The sequence below is a fragment of the Pan troglodytes genome, chromosome 6, assembly GCF_028858775.2.
Source record: "Pan troglodytes isolate AG18354 chromosome 6, NHGRI_mPanTro3-v2.0_pri, whole genome shotgun sequence".
In the NCBI taxonomy this organism is placed as follows: domain Eukaryota; kingdom Metazoa; phylum Chordata; class Mammalia; order Primates; family Hominidae; genus Pan; species Pan troglodytes.
In genome coordinates, this window is record NC_072404.2 from 117,973,645 (window position 1) to 117,987,739 (window position 14,095).

The following is a 14,095-nucleotide window of genomic DNA, read 5'->3' on the forward strand; positions in this document are numbered from 1 at the left end:
GCTGGAAATCTATTGCTCTTGGCTATGTTTTTCTTTTCTCAGGTGTGTCTACATAATTTATAGGATATGGCTCTTGATAAAACATTACTCTCCAGGGGAGAGTGCCTTCTGTTTTCTGACACAATCTTGAGCACTTACAACCTAGCTGTGACTTTCTCCCTGGGCATTTACAGAACCCTCTGGCCTAATCCCTCGGTCCTCTGTGAGCTCTGCCACCTTCTATGCCACCTCCAAAATGTTCTGTCAGTTGGTGGAGTATAGAAATATTTAAGACTCAAAGTACATATTTGGCCTCTGAAATGTGCTTCAAAGTTCCAAATTCTTGGCTGTGGATTTGACGAAGGAATCCTTCCACCTCTCTACAAGGTTACCTCCAATTCCTAGAACACACTTCCCTGGAATACAAAATCTTCCATGGGTAGAGTGACCACATGTCTTGCCTGGCCCAGGGTTGCCTCAATGCATGCCTGTTGTCCTAGTATAATAATTAATGCTTCATCTCTTCTTTTCCCTCTCTCAGTCCCTGTTTGGGTAATAAACTCAATATTGCACTGTTAGGGCAGCAAATTATGCATTGCTATACAAGTCCATGCAAACAGCAATGTTCTTCATTCAGATAGCTGCTGAAGGCACCATCCTAATTTCCCCAACAAGGCAATGGTGTGAAATGGCAATGAGATCGATGAGTGTGAAAATGGAAAGTACCATATGACTGATGCATCCCACACCCTCACCCAGACTCTTCATAATTGAGCTAGTCGCTCAACCGCAAAGACGTAAAGAAAGAAGTTCTCAAGATAAAAGCCACTTTTGATTGTATAAATGTTGAAATTTGGCTTTAGGACAAAAGTTCAAACCATTTCTTTCATTACCTAGATGTTTTATTGGTTAAAAAATGTCAATCATTGTGCCTTTTACAGAATGCTAAACACCACCATCCTTTGAAAAATGAAAATTAGCTTTCAAAATCCGTCACTGTAAAGATGTGTGAAAGCAACATGGTGACATGGTGCAACCACCTCTGTAAAAACCTTGGTGAATTGATTGGCTGTTTTTACTAATGTGTTCCTGTACACGTAAAAGAATATTTTTTAAAGCTAAAAGTTCAAGAACTTCACTGTACTGTAAAATATAAATCAAATTCCGGTAACTAAATTGAAGTTCTTCCATTAATATCTCCCCTGTGTAATTCAAAAACTTTAAAGTGAACTTATAAATATCTGAAGAAAGCCGGGAGAGTCAAATGCATTCTGGCAATTATTAAATGTCTTATCATACTATATGTGTTAAATGTAAACATTTGCAAAATCTAAAAAAATCTATTCATGTTATAAAGTACTTTCATTAAAACAATGATTTTGATTACTTAGTTGCTTTTATTTTAACTTTCTGTGATTACAGAATACGCTTCACCATCTCTAACCGCAGTATGAGATATGGCGCTGTTCACAGTTTTAGAGAAATTTTACTCAGAGTTCATCAGTTAAAGTAATATTTTAAGATTATGACAAAGCTTTCTCTTGCATATTTAACCACTGCAGCATATGGGCAGACAAGAAAGAATTTCATTGTTCAGCTGAGAAAAAATCTGGATCATGAAAAGTAAAATATTTTATGAATCCTCTAGAAGTTAATCAGCTCTCTGTGAAATAAGAAAAAAAAAGCTATGTATGGGAAATGAATGGGGAATATTTCATTTAATGAGAATATATTAGATTTTAACAGGATTACATTATAAATATTTTGTTAATATGTATTGGAAACCCACACAGATCATTGCTACACTAAATATTTTTATATTGGTATTTCCTTTCCCTTCATGAAGTGTTTTAGCATTCCGCTTTTTTTTTTTTTTTCTTTTTGAGTTAGAGTCTCGCTCTGAGGCCCAGGCTGGAGTGCAGTGGTGCAATCTTGGCTGACTGCAAGCTCCACCTCCCGGGTTCACGCCATTCTCCTGCCTCAGCCTCCGGAGCAGCTGGGACTACAGGCGCCCACCACAACGCCCGGCTAATTTTTTTATATTTTTAGTAGAGATGGGGTTTCACTGTGTTAGCAAGGATGGTCTCGATCTCCTGACCTCGTGATCCACCCGCCTCGGCCTCCCAAAATGCTGGGATTACAGGCGTGAGCCACCGCACCCGGCCCAACATTTTTTTTTACATGAAAGACATCTAGAGACAATATCACAGTAAAAATTAATGAATCATACAAGATCCTTGGTTTAAATTTCTTTCATTTGACTATTATACCAATGTCCTCTGTGAAGGTACACAATTCATATTAGCATTTAAAATTGTTTTTAAAGTCCTATAATTTAAAAAACCCCTTTTTCATGGAATTTCCTGAACTATTTTGATTTGAAGATATATCTATCATGCCAACTTTTTTGGAACACAGTGAAGTAGATTCTATATATATATATTTTTTTCCTATATGAGTTATTGAAAATTTTATATATAAATACAAATGTGTATTTTATTGTGGTAAAATATACATGACATAAATGTAACATTTTAACAATTTTTAATGTAAGCTTCTATGGTATTAGGCACATTCCCATTGTCGTACAACCATTACCACCATCCATCTCCAGAACTTTTTCATTCCCAAACTGAATCTCCACCCCCATTAAGCAATAATTTCCATCTCCCCTCCCCTCAAACCCTGGCAACCACCATTTTACTATCTGTCTCTATGAGTTTGCCTACTTTAGGTACTTCATATAACTGGGACCAAACAATATGTGTCCTTTTGTCTCTGGCTTATTTCACTTAACGACTTCAAGGTTCATCCATGTTGTAGCGTGTGTCTGAAAATTAGATCTATTTCATGTATAAACTGTTCAGGGATCCAACGTGTATCTTTGGACATGTTTGGCATGTTGTATTTTAATTATTTTGATAGAGATTTTTAAAACATATTGCATATATATGTATTAATTTTTTAAGCTTTATTGATGTATAAGTGACAAATAAAATTGTAACTAAGGTACGCAATGTAATGTTTTGATATACATATACGTAGTGAAAGGATTACCACAGTAAAGCTAATTAGCATCATTTCATCATATAGTTACCTTTTGTGTGTGTGATCAGAACATTTCAGATCTACTCTCAGCAAATTTCAAGTATACAATACACTGTTACTAACTATAGTCACCAGGCTGTACACTAGACTCCCAGAACTTATTCATCTTGTAAGTGAAAATTTGTATCTTTTGACCAACACCTCCCCATTTCGGCCAGCCCTCAGCCCTGGACAACTGCCATTCTACTCTCTGTTTCTACAAATTCAACTTTTTTAGATTCCATGTATAAGTGAGATCGTGCTGTATTTGTCTTTCTCTGTCTGGGTTATTTCACTTTGCATAATCCCCTCCAGGCTCATCATTGTCACAAATAGCAAGTTTTTTTCTTCATTATTGCTGAATAATATTCCATTGTGAACACATATACATTTTACACACACACACACACACACACACCCACACCCCACTTGTTTGATCCATTCTCAGAGACTTCAGTTGTTTTGGCTGGATATTTTGAATAATGCTGCAATGAACATGAGGGTGCAGATATATTTTAATCTTAACTGTCCTCATTTAATACAGGATTATGTTAATAAACATCAGAAATCTATTGTTTGGTTTTAGAGAAATTTTACTCAGAGTTCATCAGTTAAAGTAATATTTTAAGATCATGACAAAGCTTTCTCTTGCATATTTAACCACTACAGCATATGAGCAGACAAGAAAGAATTTCATTGTGCAGCTGGGAAAAATTCTGGATCATGAAAAGTAAAATATTTTATGAATCCTCCAGAAGTTAATCAGCTCTCTGTGAAATAAGAAAGAAAGCTATGTATGGGAAATGAATGGGGAATATTTCATTTAATGAGAATATATTAGATTCTAACAGGATTATATTATAAATATTGTGTTAATATACATTACAAATACACATTATAAATATTTTATTAATATTGATGCTCTTAAGGACTAGCAAAGTAAAGAGAGTTTTTGCTTCTACCCTGAGAGAACTCTGACTTGTTTGCCTTTAGTTTTTCTCAATTTTTTTAGATGCCATCTGTTTCTTCCCCTAGCTGTCTTCCTTCCTGAAGCCTATTTGGTACAGTGGTTCTCAAAGTTTCATATGCAGACAAATCACCTGGGACCTTGTTCCATGTAGCTTTTGGTTCTGTAAGGCTGGGCCAGGGCCTGAGGTTCTGCATTTCCGCTAAGTTCCCAGGTAATGCTGATGCTCTGGTCCATGGAGTCTGCTGTTGCAGCAAAACGCACAGGCCATTTTTATTAACTGATTTTGAGAAGCCACCGGTCTGGAGGCTATGTTATGCCATATATTAAAATAATACCTAAAAGTAAGGGCAACTTGATAATGAGAGAAGACCTGAGTGAGTCTGCCTTTGGGGAAAAGCACACTGGCTGTGGAATACCAACTGACAATCCTCACGAGTTCATATTTACTCATTCTCCAGAATTTGGTAAGTATTCCTGGTGCTATTCAAACTGCCTGCACAAGCTATACCCTCATAGAGATTCATTCTAAAGTGCAATAAAAAGAGATATAAAGGTATTTTTCTTGTGCTTCATGAACATGGAAGAATCGTTTATGAAAAAAACTTGATATTACAAATACAAATTTGTAAAATACAAATGTTTTCGTATGTGTAAAATGTTTCAATATGGTTTTAAATTTCAAAGGAAAGCCTCTTTTATTTTGTAAGAATATACATATGCATGTGTCTATATGCACAAATATATTAAATACCTTAGTGCAGCAAATAGTGTAAATTTATATCAATTCTAATAATCCAAATCTATATAATTTCACAGCATAAATAATTGTATATATATTTACATGAAACACTCATTTTGGTATCAAAATACATGAATACACATATATACTATATGCAATATGGCTACATTTTTATGACATATTCCCTATATCAAGTCAATCTCAATCATGCAAACATGACAGGTTTTCTTTGGACAAATGAGGTTACACTATTTAAAAACTTAAAAGATTAATAAGTAACACTGTTTTTGTTGAGAAACACAATTACCCATTCCTGCATTCACCCAAAGAAAATAGCAGAATACGGCATCAAGATCTACTGAATTGGAAAAATGTCATATACATAATCAATGAAACTTCAGTAAATGAGAAAATATGTCAAAAATCAAATGCTAAACAATTTTTTAAAGGTGAACATAAAGTATGATTTACTACGGGGAAAACAATGGAGGGGAAAAAGCTAAGCTTCCAAATATACAAGTGCCCAGGTGCAGTGGCTCATGCCTGTAATCCCAGCACTTTGGGAGGCTGAGGCTGGTGGATCACCTGAGATCAGGAGTTTAAGACCAGCCTGGCCAACATGATGAAACCTGTCACTACTAAAAATACAAAAATTATCTGGGTGTGGTGGCACATGCTTGTAATCCCAGCTACTCTGGAGGCCGAGACAGGAGAATCACTTGAACCTGGGAAGTGGAGGTTGTAGTGAGCCGAGATCATGCCATTGCACTCCAGCCTGGGTGACAGATCAAGACTCTGTCTCAAAAAAAAAAAAATTATATACGTGGAAAGAAAGGAAATATATTTTCCTTCAGTTATTGACATTAAGAATTATAGAAACTGTTAGAAAGAAATATTTCCCCAACAGAAATGAAGCAAATTGTCTGTAAAAAATTTAAATAAAACATAGAAAGAAACTTCACATACATTGGAGTAAATAAATTGCTCTTACATCGCTTGTTTTGAACAAAAGAAGAGAGCAGCCCAAAAGCTCCATTGAGCTCACACTGGTTAGCCGATTACTTGGTTTAAAGCTAGGAGTCTGAAGTATTAACTGGATTGCTGTTGATGAACATGGCAGAAGGGGATTTTAGCCTTACTTTCTCATCTCCTCTCTCCTGTGTCCCTCCGCATTGCTCTTAATAAAATCCAAGCTTCCCAAGAGAAACCAATTATACAGAGCTTTTCACTTAAAAGGTGGCATTTATCTTATTACAATATTTTCACCTCTGCTCAACAAAACATCTCACTAAAATAAGACACTGCAGTAAAATAAACGTCAAATTTTTAATATCTTTTAAAAACCACCTGTTTGTGATACAGAAATTGGATTCATATCCTTGGAATTCATGTTTTCTAAAGAGACACAGGGATCTCAGTTGCTAAGTTACCTCATATGAGAATCATCCTGTGGATTGTAAATTAAATTATATTTTTGTTGAACTATGACTATGCTTGAATAGCAATGGGATCTCTTGTCATCACTTCTATCAAAGACTCTTCAGAAAAGGCCTGAAAGAAAGGTGTTGGGGCACTTTGGCCCTCCCAAACGCCAGTCATGGCTGAAGTGATTTCTTTTTTTTTTTTTTTTTTCAGACGGAGTCTCACACTGTCGCCTGGGCTGGAGTGCAATGGCGTGATCTCAGCTCACGGCAACCTCCACCTCCCATGTTCAGGCAGTTCTCCTACCTCAGCCTCCCAAGTAGCTGTGATTACAGGTGCCCACCACCACGCCTGGCTAATTTTTTGTATTTTTAGTAGAGACGGGGGTTTCACTATGTTGGCCAGGCTGGTCTTGAACTCCTGACCTCGTGATCTGCCTGCCTCGGCCTCCCAGAGTGCTGCGATTACAGTTGTGAGCCATTGCACCCGGTTGGCTGAAGTGTTTTCTAGGCAAGTAAGAGGAGAGCGGCCCTTCCTCCAGGGCAGCCATGATGGCTGAAGTGATTTCTACAATCATGGTAGCTGCCCTGGAGGAAGGGCCACCCTCCTCCTACTCATCCCTCCCAGCTACAGCTTCCAAGATGATTGACTAGAGAGGAAAAAAGCATACACAATAAAAGTTAGCAACCCATACTATATGCCTCCAAGGCAAAGGTACAAAAAGTTTCCTTCTACCACCCATCTTCTCTTTAATCACAGCACACACATTCGCACACCCAGCCAACAATAATCACAACTATTCATTTGTAGAATAAATTGAGAGATGTTGCAGACTTTGCAACAAGCACCAAAACATTAAGTTAAAATAGAGATCCTTGAAGGCATAGTACTAATAGTTTCAGAGCAATAATGCATATTTATCACATTTCATACATATGACTTACCTTTGCCTTAATAGAAACAAAGACTGTTTTAAATCCAACTAACAGTCTTGAATTAGAGCATGTAAACTAGTAAGCCATTCACTCACTTACAGCAAGTTGCTGGGTCTTCATCACTCTCATCGGAGCAGTCCTGCCGAGAGTCACAGACAGATTCTTTGGCGATGCACTGGCCACTAGTGCAAGGGAATTCGTCTGCAGAGCAAAGCTTTCTGGATTGGGTCTGTCCACAGGCATAGACCCAGAGGTGATCAAGGGCAATAAAACTTCTCTGGCTCTAAAGAGTCCCTTCAAAAATAATCTTTGGGAAGAAAAAGATTAATTTATGAGTTTGCAATCTCCTTAATAAGACAAAAAACTAAAGATGGTTGATAAAGACAAAGTAGTTATTGAGAAAAAGTGTTTAAAGCAACCAAAGCAATATATAACAAAGTTCCTGTTTGATAAGCTCAACCCATGCTCATACGACTGATGTAACAAACCTGCACGTTGTGCACATGTGCCCTAAAACTTAAAGTATTAAAAAAAAAAAAACTGATGGAAACATTTGCTCCACTAAAGGCTCAGAGAAACCTCCCAGGATCAGGCAAAACACAAGCATCCCACTTAACTATCAAAAATGTCCCTGACTGCAAACTTGTTACTTGGTCATCATCTTTACAGCTCTCTTTCTTTCATTTTCAAGGAAAATAAGAAGTATTGTCATTACTTATAGAACAAGAGCTGTAACTGCACCTGACTTATTTTTTAACTAGTGAAATTAGTATTTGAATACATGAAGAAAAATATCAGCCAAATGGAAACAGACACAATATAGGAATAAAAAAATGTAAGGGAATAAACATAAAACTCTATTCAACTTACATAAAAGAGTAACTTCTTTAATGAGAAAAGACGTGTCAATTAAAGTAAATAAATTTTGTTGTCACCAATTGAATTGCTAGCTTTTCTGGAGATAAGCAATATTAGCAAATGAAACAACCACACATTGCTGGTCAAGTGTAAGATAATGTCAAAGTATTAGCATTCCTTGAGTTTCTACCAAGAGCAATTATTACTTAACACCAAAAGTGCAGAAGTATAAATAGCTGACTGTATCACAGATAACTAATTATTTGCTGTCCAGAACATTAGCCATGAGCTACAGAGGACTATTTCAATTCAAATTAATGAAAATAAAATAAAATTTAGTTCCCTCAGTCATGGTAGCCAAATTTCAATTGTTCAATAGCCTCATGTGATGAGTGGCTACCATACTGGACATCAGATATAAAGCATTTCCATTAGGCAGAAAGTTCTATTAAACAGCACTAAATGTGGTTAAAATTCCAGCCAGATACTAAGAATTAAAATTGACTTCCTTCAGTTTCATCCAGCTTAAAGTTTCTGAATAGATTTTCTTTTCAAAACACGAGGGATAGGTCAGGTGCAGTGACTCACACCTGTAATCCCAGCATTTTGTGAGGCCAAGGAGGTGGATCACTTGAGGTCAGGAATTCGAGACCAGCCTGGCCAATATGATAAAACCCATCTCTACTAAAAATACAAAAAATTAGCTGGGCATGGTGGCACATGCCTGTAGTCCCAGCTGCTTGGGAGGCTAACGCAAGAGAATTGCTTGAGACCAGGAGGTGGAAGCTGCAGTGAGACAAAATCCCATCACTGCACTCCAGCCTGGGTGACAGAGCAAGACTCCATTTCAAACAAACAAAATACGAGGGATATATATTTGTTTGTTCATTAATAATTACTTAAGGTCAGATTTTCAGTTTGCAAATATGTCTAATAATTTGGTTTAGAAAATAATATTAAATTTAAATCATATCCAACAATAAGAAAACTTTGTATGCTGCTACATACTTTTCCCATAACGAATATCATACATGTAAAAATTATTAATGTATAGCTGTATATTTTCATAGCAGCAAGAGATCAGAAATGCAGAAATGATATCAATTTGAGGTTCAAAAATTGATGGTTTTACACTTAGATCTCAAAGGCCTATAATTATTGAACAGCTAATTACATTACATATCCACTTGAGAACCTGGAATAACTCTCAAATTCATTTTCTTTACAGTTTACTTTGTTTTATCTTTGAGTTAAAACAAAATTTAATCTTCAGTTTATAAAAAAAGAAACTTGTTTAGTACCTGAGAAGTTATAAAAACAGATATCAGCCTATGAAAATTAAATAGTGTCAAAATGTTAACTCAATAGGCTGTGATAGGATGTATAAATGGAATATCACTATAAAGAAATGAAATTGGCTTCATAACCCACACATATAATCAATATCATCATTTTATACTCACACTCCAGCATAAATAAACTTACACATTCCGTATATCATGTTGGTGCAAAAATAATTGAGGTTTTGGCCATTAAAAGCAATGGCAAAAGCCACAATGGCAAAAGCTGCAATTACATTTGCACCAACCTAATACAACACAAAATATCAATTTAATTTTTTAAGAGACAGCATTCCTATTGAGCCTATGTATGTTTCATATGTTTCTTGGTGTACATAGAGCTTTCCATGTGTTATAAAGATATGAATTATTGCATTCAAAACATTTGCCTATACTCTACTAAGTTTCGATACCAGTTTACTATTTACCTACTTCATAATGCAATTTGTTTCCCTGGGGCAAAGCATGGTGCTGGGGAGCAAGAAAGGAAGGCTGTGGAGAATGAGGAAGCTGTGAACAAGAGTGGATACACTCTATGTCCCCCGCCATGGGAAATTTGGTCTCAGAAGGAAAAGGTACAATTTAAAAAGTAAGCAATCACTCTCCCCAAATATACAAGCACGCATCCCTAACTTAAATGCTAATTTAACTTTAGCAGTGCATGATCAATTTATTGCTGCAAAGCTAAAACTTAAACCATGACAAAAAAAATACTTTTTTTTTCTTTCATACCTTAAATGTCTTCAGATCTTCTGGTATTAACACATCTGCTTTCACCCATTGGCTGTGAGTTGATATGTTGTATGTCCAAAATATTTCTTCTTCCTTTGATTTGAAGAGAAAGACATCACTCATTACCCATATTCTAATCTTCACATTTACATACATGCTCTTTTAATTACATTGTAGTAGGCATTACCTTACCTGTACGATATAAAGTACTAGGAAATCTAAAGTCTTCGTAGTAAAATTGAAAAAGCTGAATATCATTAAAAAATAAGAAAATGAAGCATGTTTATGTAGTAAAGCTGCTTTTTGTAGATAAACAGTATTAGGATGGAACAAAAATTTGGATGAAATCTTTTAAAAAAACAGTACTGCGTTTCAAAAATAAAATTCTAAATAACAGTTAATAAGATCAGCAATTTAAATGTTGATCTCAATAACATTATTACATTTTGTAATATTGCCATGATACTAGAAAAGAAAAAGATTACAGGCAAACAATATAAAGGTTAAAAATGTTGTCAGATGCATTTTCTGCACAATTTCAATTTATACTAAATATTTTTTCCTGTGGAAACATTTGGTCCAAGTTCCAAACAATACAGTTACATTCTGAAAATTATGTTCTTAATTTGGTCATTCTATCAAAGGCCTATTTACATCTTTTAGAGAAATCTATGTTATGTACCTGTACAATGATCATTTTTCAGATTGCAAAATCTGTGTAAAATTGTTACTACATGCTATGAGTGTAGTAACAAGACTTTACTGCATTCAAAACATGTATTGAATGTAAGAAGCTCAATAAAAGTCTATGGTGAAACTCCATCTCTACTAAAAATACAAAAATTAGCCAGGCGTGGTGGTGGGTGCCTGTAATCCCAGCTACTCAGGAGGCTGAGGCAGGAGAATAACTTGAACCTGGGAGGCGCAGGTTGCAGTGAGCCAAGATGCCACCACTACATTCCAGCCTGGGTGACAGAGCATGAATCCGTCTCAAAAAAACTAAATAAAATAAAAAAGTCTATAAGGTACTCAAAATTTTGCCTACGGCATGTATGGCATTGGTCTTTATGATTTATGTTGATGCTTTTATGCTCTGAAATCTTATTTTTATTTACATTTTATTAGACATTCAAATTCACATTTCTTCCCAAAAATAGACCAAATTGTTCATAATGTTTACATATAGAATGCATGAATTTTTAGGTAACAATATGGTAAAAATGTGAAGATTGACATAATTATGTCTCAGGTTGAGCTCTGAGCCTGGCTCTATCCCACTTTCTATCATGAGATAGAAAACGGCCCTGAAAGGTAACATCTTGTTTTAATCCAAATGATAAGTGATATCAATATTTGTGTCCTCACTCAGCCTCACATATTTTATGCATGCCCAAGATTTTCTAAAAATGAATCTACTTTCAACTTAGTCCTGCACCCTCAGATGCCTACTCCAAATTTCCAAGACCTAAATATTTCAGAAGATAGTCTAAATCCATTACAATTTACTTAATTACTTATTCATATCAACTGTGAAGATTTCCACAAGACAATGAAGCACATGGGGTGGACATATTTTCGGCTGATAGCTTTCATGGCGGATCAGGATGAACTGGAGTTATAAAAAGTTGAGACAAGCAACTATTTTTTCTTCTGCTTATTTCTTACACAACTTCAGTTATTTAGCGTCAAAACACTTACACCCTACACAGATGCTTTTAGTGACACCTCTTGGCAAATTGCATTCACCACTTTCCCCCGTTTTCATTTTATGAAAATAATTTAGAGCTATTGTACTCTTTTTTCACAGTGACTAATTGATTCCCCTCTGCTCCCCCTGAAGATGGGTGCACTTACATTTTTGAAAAGTGAGCAGTGTTCTTTCCAAACTTAAATGGTTTTTCATAAGCCAAGTTCATAGTACACAGTGAATGAGATCTAGATTTTTCTATACATTTTCCAGTCTGATGGCACTAGCAATGTTTTGTAAAAAGAATTTATTCTAAGTGAAATCAGGTTTCATTTTATTTCTGTTCTTACTCTTCCACTTTCTAGTTACTTTTCACAGGTGTTAATGTAAAAAAGAAATCTCCAACTCAGCAAAGCTTTTCAAGTGATGTTCTACTTTTATCTTAAAATCAGTAAATAATTTTTTAAAAATATATCTTTGCTCCGCCGGTCCAGGATCAATAATGCCGATTTACCTTTCAAGAAAAATATTTAACATATTTATTAACACTCTATCTCTTAGAGATGCCAGTCTATGCTTTTCTCTTCCAGTGAAGAAATCAAGGCTACCAAAGTCAATGTTGTTGAGTTTCACTACTTTTGATCGCATCTAGGAATAAGACCATGTAATTTGGTAAAGAATTACAAGTAAATTTGGTTGTAAAGAAAAATTACATGTAAATTTCTTGGTAAATAATTACATGGAAACCCTACACAGAACAAAAGTAGGCTGTTGCTATGAGTATTATTTTATAGATCATGGACGCAGATCTAACCCAAGAATGGTTAGATGGTACAAACTAGAATTGCTACACACTTGAGCTGATTCTAAAGAGTGAACTTTTTATTTAACAACTTGCCTTCACCTGAGTTTTTCACTTCTCAAGTTCTAATGTCCTCTGGAAATAAAGAAAACAACCTTCAGCATTCTTGCTAGATATTTCTTGGCTTACCTCCTCACATTTATAGAGTAATAGATATTCGCAACACAAAACAGCATTCTGTTCATGGAAAGATGTAAATCATCATTTTCATCAAGAGCTACTTTTTTAAATGATAGGTTTGGAGTCCTTTTAAGTGTGTGATAAAACATTGACTAGGGACTTAAATGTACTTTGATGCAGATTTTGCATCAGTGAGCAACATATGTATAGAGGATAGCAAATAGTGTCAGAAAAGACAGGACACCTCACAGGATACTAACAGATCAAACATCAGTCAACAATCTCTAAGATGTACATCCATTTGGTTCTGGTTAATACACTAGATCATTTCCCTATGATTAACGTCTTTTCTTATAATATGAGAGACAGAATCTTGATAACTGTATTACTGATTAATAGAGTTGATGATGTGTGGTATCTAACGTCATTTTTATATGATGTAACACTTGAAGCCAATTTGTTTTCACTCTTTTCTTGTATGGTTCTAAAGCCACCAGAAGAATGGCATGGCTCATTTTCAGTAATTCCAATCTATACACATTCATAATTACATACATACTAAATACATACATTCATAATTACATAATACATATACACATTCATAATTACATACACAATACATACTCACATTCATAATTAAATACACAATTCCATTCTACATGCATTGAAACTTTTAAAATACATCACTCATTTTCAGAGCAGATTAAAATAATCCTCAGGATTAGACCATATTATAATACAAATTTCCACTTAAATTTAGGCTAAAAATTCATTCAATTTTCATGAAATAATTAATTATCTGTCATCTGAAAAGCATTACCATAGGCCCACATATATAATTTAACCATTTTAACTGTAATTTAAACTCATCGAAATTATTCTAGAATTTTTCTACTATGCCTTTATTGAAGAAGGAGTTGGAAATTATAGAATGTTGTAGATTGCATGGAGGCTTGCTGGGATTGGTTCAAACAGCACAGGTGACAGCAACTGAAATATTGAGGCATGAATGGTGGAACATACGTGGATACAGTTAAATTTTTTCTCTCTTCCTTTTTGGTAAAATTGATCCCACGTATCTGGACAGTTTGTAATGCTGCAGGAAGGATAGGGAGATGTTGTCCCCTTTTCTTCCTCCCCCCACACCTTACCAAATGGAATGAAATATATTAAATAGATTGCAGGGCAGTGACTACAAAGTACTATTGCAAAAAACAAAAACATAACAAGTTCCAGAATGCCAGGAAAATTGTATCTCATCCAATTAAAAAAGAATTTATATACATATGTATATTACTTTATATACCTATATGTGTCTATATGGATGTGTGGGGAGATAGATATATATATATATCACATCCACA

At 35.1% G+C, this 14,095-nt stretch overlaps 1 protein-coding gene across 2 annotated transcripts in view; it reads right to left on the minus strand.

The window, feature by feature from the left end:
- Window positions 1-14,095, minus strand: part of LOC129135558 (MAM and LDL-receptor class A domain-containing protein 1-like) — a 170,840-nt gene that overhangs the window by 33,646 nt on the left and 123,099 nt on the right. For both annotated transcript variants that reach the window (XM_054656217.2, XM_063815003.1), the window contains 2 exons: window positions 10,063-10,155; window positions 7,232-7,439 (listed from right to left, as the gene is read on the minus strand). The gene's annotated coding sequence lies outside the window, so the exon portion shown is untranslated. The remainder of the gene's footprint in view (window positions 1-7,231; window positions 7,440-10,062; window positions 10,156-14,095) is intronic.